The 7024-nt window shown below is 41.4% G+C and overlaps 1 protein-coding gene across 1 annotated transcript in view; it reads right to left on the bottom strand.

Moving 5' to 3' along the window:
- Spink8 (serine peptidase inhibitor, Kazal type 8 (putative)) overlaps window positions 1–7024 on the bottom strand; it is a 36711-nt gene that overhangs the window by 11895 nt on the left and 17792 nt on the right. The window lies entirely within an intron of this gene.

Raw genomic sequence — 7024 nt, 5'->3', positions numbered from 1 at the left:
TATACTAATTTGGTCAGAGGGACATAAAGGACAGGTTTTGCTCCTTGCCCTCCTAGGTCAACTAGTTCCAGGGGACTATGAGAATCTCTCAAAATGTCCTGTAATTGTGGTGGGTCACCTGTCCTCTTGATCAAGGAAGCTGAAGAGACTCTACCAGATGGACTTGAACCAGTGTCCAGTCTACACAGAGGAGGGTCAACACAGAGGAATCACTTCCTCCATGCTTCCAAGCGAAGCCAACCATGGTTGAGCAGGACCTTTGACTTATCTTCACATAGGCGGAACTGGTAAAAGAAAGGAGCCAGGGGCTCCTCCCAAGCCCATGTGACCCCTGAGGACCAGATCATCAAATGACCTTAAGAGTAAGTAAAAATAAATTGGTTTATCTTGGCCAACTGTATGGCCTTAAACATCCAAAAGGAAAGTATAACCAAAGATGAAAGGGGTCAATATAATTTCTTAAGAGTCCATATGCACAGCTAAAGGCTACATAACAAGCAACAGTGCCTGATGGAAGATTCCTTCTTTTGAGTTGTTGGCCAGGTGACCAAAGGGACTCCCAAATAGTAACCCAGCATAGAGCTGGGAAAATGAACAGCAGACCTTGATCTTGTCTAGGGGAATATTGACAACTGATTGCTGCTGGAAGAGGAACAGCTGACCCTCCTAAAACAGGGACCTCTAGATAGGCTGACTAAATTCATCAGAGGAGCAAGTAGTGGGGATTGGCTGGGGTTTCAACAACACAGCAGACAATGGCAGGGATGTCAGAGTATAAGGGCTCTAGTGGGTGGAGGGACGCTATGGGAGGGTGCCATCTGGGAAGTGGGTGTATGGTTGAATAAGATGGTTTGGGGTGTTCTGTGTGATACACACACACACACACACAAAATCAACAAAATTTTAAAAAATGTATTATATTTGAGGAGGAAGCATGGAAATTTATGTCATGCTAATTAGTAATTGAAACTACCCGATGACTTTATAGACATACACAGGCGCCAAGGATCCAAGTGCAACTAATTATGACTAATAATAATCAGATACATACATATTAGAGAGTAAGTGCCAACATCTCAGTGTTAGTAGCAGGAACAATGAGTCTTTCTACAAGGAATAATATATTCTAAAATGAAATGGAGATCTTTTTTAAAGGTTAAAAAACTCATTCAATTTTATGTCTTACAGGGCTTATACTGAGTTCAATATTGTATAACTAAAGAGATGTACTCTTGCTCTGGAGTGTGTTACTGAATATGTTAAATCTGTAGTGAAATTCTTCTTCTAATCGTGTAGTTATTAAAAATTAAAAAATAATGATTAAAATAATAATAAAAAAATAACATTTAGCTGGGTGTGGTGGTACATGCCTTTAATCCCAGCACTTGGGAGGCAGAGGCAGGCAGATCTCTGTGAGTTCAACGCCAGCCTGGTCTACATAGTGAGTTCCAGGACAGCTGAGGCTACAGGGAGACCCTGTCTCAAAAAGACTAAAAAAAAATTAATTTATTTAATATGGATGAGTGTTATGCCTGCATGTGTGTAAGTGCACCTGTGTCATGCAGTGCCCATGGATGACTGAAGAGGTTGTTGGATCCCCTGGAACTGGAGTCAAGGACTGTTGTTAGCTGCCATGTAGATGCTGGGATTCGAATCTGGGTCTTCTGTAAGAACAACCAGTGCTCTTAACCACTGAACCATCTCTCTGTTCCCCATAACTTTGGATTTTACAAAGGCTTTTTAGGTATGATACCAAAAGCAGAGTCAACAAGCAAAAAAAATAGATTAACTTCATAAAAATAAAAAGACTTTAGTTTGGTGTAAAGAAAGAAAAATAAGAAAAATGAATTGCACAATCAAATGCTTCAAGTGGTCTAGAAAAACTCAGTTCAAGGTGGTGGAGGAGGAAAAGAACAGAGCTGCAAAGGAATGGGGGATCCTATCACATTTACAAACATAGTAATAACAGTTCCTGAAGGAGAGGAAAGGGAAAAATAATGTTGGAAGAAATAAGAAGCTTCCAGATTTGGTAAGAAATACACATTACATATCCAAGAAGTTCAACAAATTCAAAGTAGGACAAATTCAAATAGATCCACACATATAGAAATAATTATAAAAAGGGTCAGTGAGGGAATTTAAAAAGTAATACGGGGAGAGGCGGAGTCTGGAGAGATGGCCCAGAAGTTAAGAATGCTTACTGCCCTTGCAGAGGACCAGAGTTTGGTTCCTAGTACCCACATGGAGGCTCATAGGTGCCTGTAACTCCAGTTCCAGGGGATCTGGTATCCTCTTCTGGCCTTTGTGGGCACCTGCACATGCATAAATTCATGCAGACACATACACATAATTAAAAAATTATTATTTTTATTTTATGTATATGAGTGTATTGACTGCATGTATGTGAGTGCACCCGTGTTGTGCAATACCATGGAGGTCAGAGGAGGGCTTCAGATTCTCCTGGAACTGGAGTTAAGGATGGCTTGTAGCCGCCATGTGGGTGTTGGGAATTGAACCCAGGTCCTCTGCAAGAGCAGTCAGTGCTCTTAACCATTGAGCTATCTTTCCATCACCCCCACACATAAATTTTTAAAAATCTTAAAAAAAACCAATAAGGGAAAAGTAAATCATTACATATAAATTATCCTCAAAAAATTTAACATCTTATTTGCCATCAGAAATCTCAGAAGCCAAAGGCATTAGATGACAATGTTGAAAGAAAATGCCAACCAAGAATTCTTTACCAGAAAAACTATTGTCCAAAAAGAAAGGTGAAATCAGGGCATTATCAGATAAAAATGCATAGAATTAGTTGTTAGCAAATGTATAAAACACTAAGAGGAGTTCTTTAGGCAGAAATGATAGAACTCTAGAGCTAGCAAGATGGCTTATCAGGAAATGCTTGTTGTCAAGGCTGATGACCTGAGTTTGATCCCCAGAACCTACATGGTTGAAGGAAGTAACCATCTCCCTCAAGTTGTCCTCTGACCTCCACATGTGTGCCATGGCATGCATGTGCACACACAATAAGTAAATAAAATGTAATTAAAAATAAAAAAGAGGGGCTGGAGAGGTGGCTCAGGGTGAAGAGCACTTGCTGTTCTTTCTGAGGACATGGGTTTGACTTCCAGCACCCACATGGCCATTCTTCTGTCCTCTTCTGGCCTTTATAGGCACTACACAATACCAGCAAACATACCAACAATCAAAATACTTGAACAAACAAAAATAAGCAAATCATTAAAAAAGAAAAATAAAACTCTAGACAGAAACTTGAATTCATATAGAGAAAACCAAATATGGTATACACCTGTAATCCATAACACTGAGAAGGCCGAAGCAGGACAGTATGAGTCTGAGGATAGACTGAGCTACATAGCAAGCTTGAGGCCAGCTTGGGCTTCTGGAACTCACTATGCAGACCAGGCTGGCCTTGAACTCATGGAGATTCACTTGCCTCTGTCTCCTGAGTGCTGGGATTAAAGGTGTGTGCTACCATGTCCAGCCAGCTTGGAAGTCTTAGTGAGACCCTGTCTCAACTAAAACAGATAAACTTGGATCCACACAAAGAAAACAAAGAGTCAGTGGGGGGAACTGCCTAAGCAGGTATAAAAGACAACAACATGTAGTGGGTTTTTTTGCTTATTTGTTTTTTTTGGGGGGGGGATCTTTTTGAGACAGGGTCTCCTTGTATCCCCAGCTGGCCTGGAACTCACTATGTAGACCAGGCTGACCTTGAACTCACAGAGATCCGCCTGCCTCTGCCTCCCAAGTGCTGGAATTAAATGTAGTTTTTGTTTGTACATCTTTTTCTCCAGATTTAAAAGAAAACTATGGGATGGAAAGATGACTCAGTGGTTAAAAAAACTGGCCACTTTTGCAGAGGACTCAGGTTCAGTTCTCAGTACCCACATGGCAGCTAACAACTGTCCATAACTCCAGTTCCAGGGGATCTGATGCCCTCTTCTGGCCTCTGCAGGCATTGCATACATGGGTGCATATACATGTAAGCAGAACACTCATATGCATAAAAAAAATTAAAGGAAAACTGCAAGTCAGCGTGGCGGTGCACAACTTTAATCTCAGCACTCAGGTGGACCTCTGTGAGCTCAAGGCCAACCTGGTCTACATAGTGAGTTCCAGGCCAGCTGGGGCTACAAGATCTCTGTCTCAAAAAGACAAAAACAAACAAACAAACAAAAAATGAAAAAGATATGCATAAAGTAATAACTATACTTGCGTTAACTAATATTCTATTGTGGGAATGATTTCTGGGACACTATCTGAGCTTGTTTGCAATGTAAATAAATTCACTAATGTAAATAAATTCACTAGGTCTTGGGCTCCTCTTGTAACCTAAACATATAGTTTTAATTCCTCCTGACCCTTCCTTGCCCTTGACTCAGAATGTGTGTGTGTGTGTGTGTGTGTGTGTGTGTGTGTGTGATACAAGTGCTGAAAGCAGCAAATATTAGTTGGAAGTAATGAGAATTATCTTGTTGTGTACAGTCAGTAGGTGAGGTTAAATTGATAACTTCAGTTTGTGCTTGTGCGTGCTGTTCTAGGTCAGTAGAGGTCAGAAAGGGAAAATTTCATGATAGGGGAAATTCTCTGATAAGACAAATTCTCACACTTTTTCCTTCCTTCCTTCCTTCCTCCCTTCCTTCCTTCCTTCCTTCCTTCCTTCCTTTCTTTCTTTCTTTCTTTCTTTCTTTCTTTCTTTCTTTCTTTCTTTCTTTCTTTCTTCTTTTTTTGAGACAGGGTCTCCCTGGAACTCACCATGTAGACCAGGCTGACCTTGATCTCACAGAGATCTGCCTGCCCCTTCCTCCCAAGTGCTGAGATTAAAGACATGTGCCACCACACTTGGCTTTCTTTCCCAATTTCATGCTGGATGTACAGATTCAATGAAGAGAGAGAGGGAGGCCATTTGTTTGAGAGCTCAGTTCTTGGAGAAATAGGAAGGAATAGGTTCTCAGAGCAGTTTGGGCCCCCTCTTGGCTAAAATGAATGCTAAGAATCATGCTGTCTTTATTCAGGCATTGGCAGAGTGTCACATCATCTGGATATAGGTATAGTTTGTATGGCAATAACAGCTCAAAGGGAGGAGGGAATCCATAACATTTTTGATTGCTTTTGCAATTAAATTGGTATGACTCCAGATTAGATTGGTATAAGTTAGAAGTATTTGTAGCCCAAGGGCAACCACTAAGAAAATAATCTTTTCCTATAATTATTTTTAAATTGCTTGTGGGGGTGGTTTAACATACGTCCTCATGTATGCCAGGCAAGAGTTCTGTTACTGAGATACATCAACAGCTCAAGAAAATAATTGGAAGAGAAGGGAAAGGAAGGGAGGGCAAGGTAGGGGAAAGTAAGGAAAAAGTGTTTATGTGTTTGTATGTGTTTATGTGTTGTGTGTGGTGCATGTGTGTGCAGGTGCATGCTTCTCTGCACAAAAGTGGAGACCAGGGGAGAAGGTCGAATGTCTTCCTCTATTGTTATCCACCTTATTCCCTTGAGACAGGGTCTCTCACTGACTCTGCAACTAGACTGGCAGCCAATAAGCCCTAATGATCCTTCTGTCTACACCTGGCCCCCAGCACTGGGTTTACAGGCATAAATGCAACCACACCTGGCTTTTTTATATGGTTGCTGGGAATTTGAACTCAGGTCCTCATGCTTGCACAGCAAACATTCTTATCCACTGAGCCATCTCCCTAGCCCATACTTAAAACTGTATTGAATTATTTATTTTTATTTTATGTATATGAATGTTTTGCCTGCATGTATGTATGTAAGCGCATATGTGTCATACAATGCCTGTGGAAGACAGAAAGGGGTGTCAGATCCCCTGGAACTGGAGTTACAGACAGTTGTTAGCCACCACATGGGTGCTGGGAACTGAATACAGGTCCTCTGGAAGAGCAGTGCTCTTAGCTGCTGAGCCATCACTCTAGCCTCTTCTAATTAAAGAAAATACAGTGAAAGTGAGTGTTGATGCCTTCTGGTTCTCACATCCTTTGAGTCTATGATGTTCTGGGTCCCTCAGTCTGTGCACTAGTGGCAGGATATCTGTGCTAGTTGTTGAGGCTCATGTAAAGTTTTCACTTCACAACTCTCTTATGGGCTCTAGTGTATGTTTTAGTATTTAGTATTTGTACAACCAGGAAAAAAAATCTGTTCTTGCTCAGCCAAACATTTCTCAAGTGACCAAGATGATTATTCTCTCTCTCTCTCTCTCTCTCTCTCTCTCTCTCTCTCTCTCTCTCTCATCTTTTTGAGACAGGGTCTCTTTGTAGCTCCAGCTGGCCTGGAACTCGCTATGTAGTTTAGGCCAGCCTTGAACTCAGAGATTCACCTGCCTCTGCCTCCTAAGTGCTGGGATTACAGGCGTGCGCCACCACGCCCGGCTTATTCTTTCTCTTAAGTAGAAGACAAGAGCAAGCAGGAGAGATGGATGCTTGATGTATTCTTGTGTGTCTCCTTTTTTTTCTTAAGATATTGGCCTTGTCTTGGGAAATAGTAGACAAGTATATGGATTTTCTCCTTCAAGAAGGAAGTAGATAGCAGGTAATTCTCCCATTTCTGTTAGTAGCCTCCTTAATGCAACTTCTTCTGATTAAAGAATTAGGCATTGCATACAGATATTGTCAAAAGGTAATTATGGTAGGTTCCCAAATTAAACCACGTGCCAGGCTGAAAAGTAAAGAAAATCTTTCAAAAACCAATAAACCATTAGCTGGGAAAACTTACTGGACTTCTTCCTCCCCCTACTTCCCCTTCTTCCCCTCACCTCCTCTTACTCCTCCTCTTGCTCTTATTCTCCTTTTTGTCTACCTCCTCTTCTCCTTTTAAAATTTTCAGTTATTATTTATGTGTTTGCATGTGCATGGAGGTCAAAGGACAACTTAGTTCTCTCCTTCAACTATCGGGGTTCTGAGGACTGAACTCTAGGTTATCGGGGTTGGTGGCAAGCACCTTTACCCACGGCTAGCCCATCTCCTTTTCCTCCCTTCTCCTT

The sequence above is a fragment of the Nannospalax galili genome, unplaced genomic scaffold (genome assembly GCF_000622305.1).
Source record: "Nannospalax galili isolate Female #2095 unplaced genomic scaffold, S.galili_v1.0 scaffold786, whole genome shotgun sequence".
Classification (NCBI taxonomy): domain Eukaryota; kingdom Metazoa; phylum Chordata; class Mammalia; order Rodentia; family Spalacidae; genus Nannospalax; species Nannospalax galili.
The sequence above is the reverse complement of the archived record's forward strand: the minus strand, read 5'-3'. Positions and strand labels throughout refer to the sequence as shown.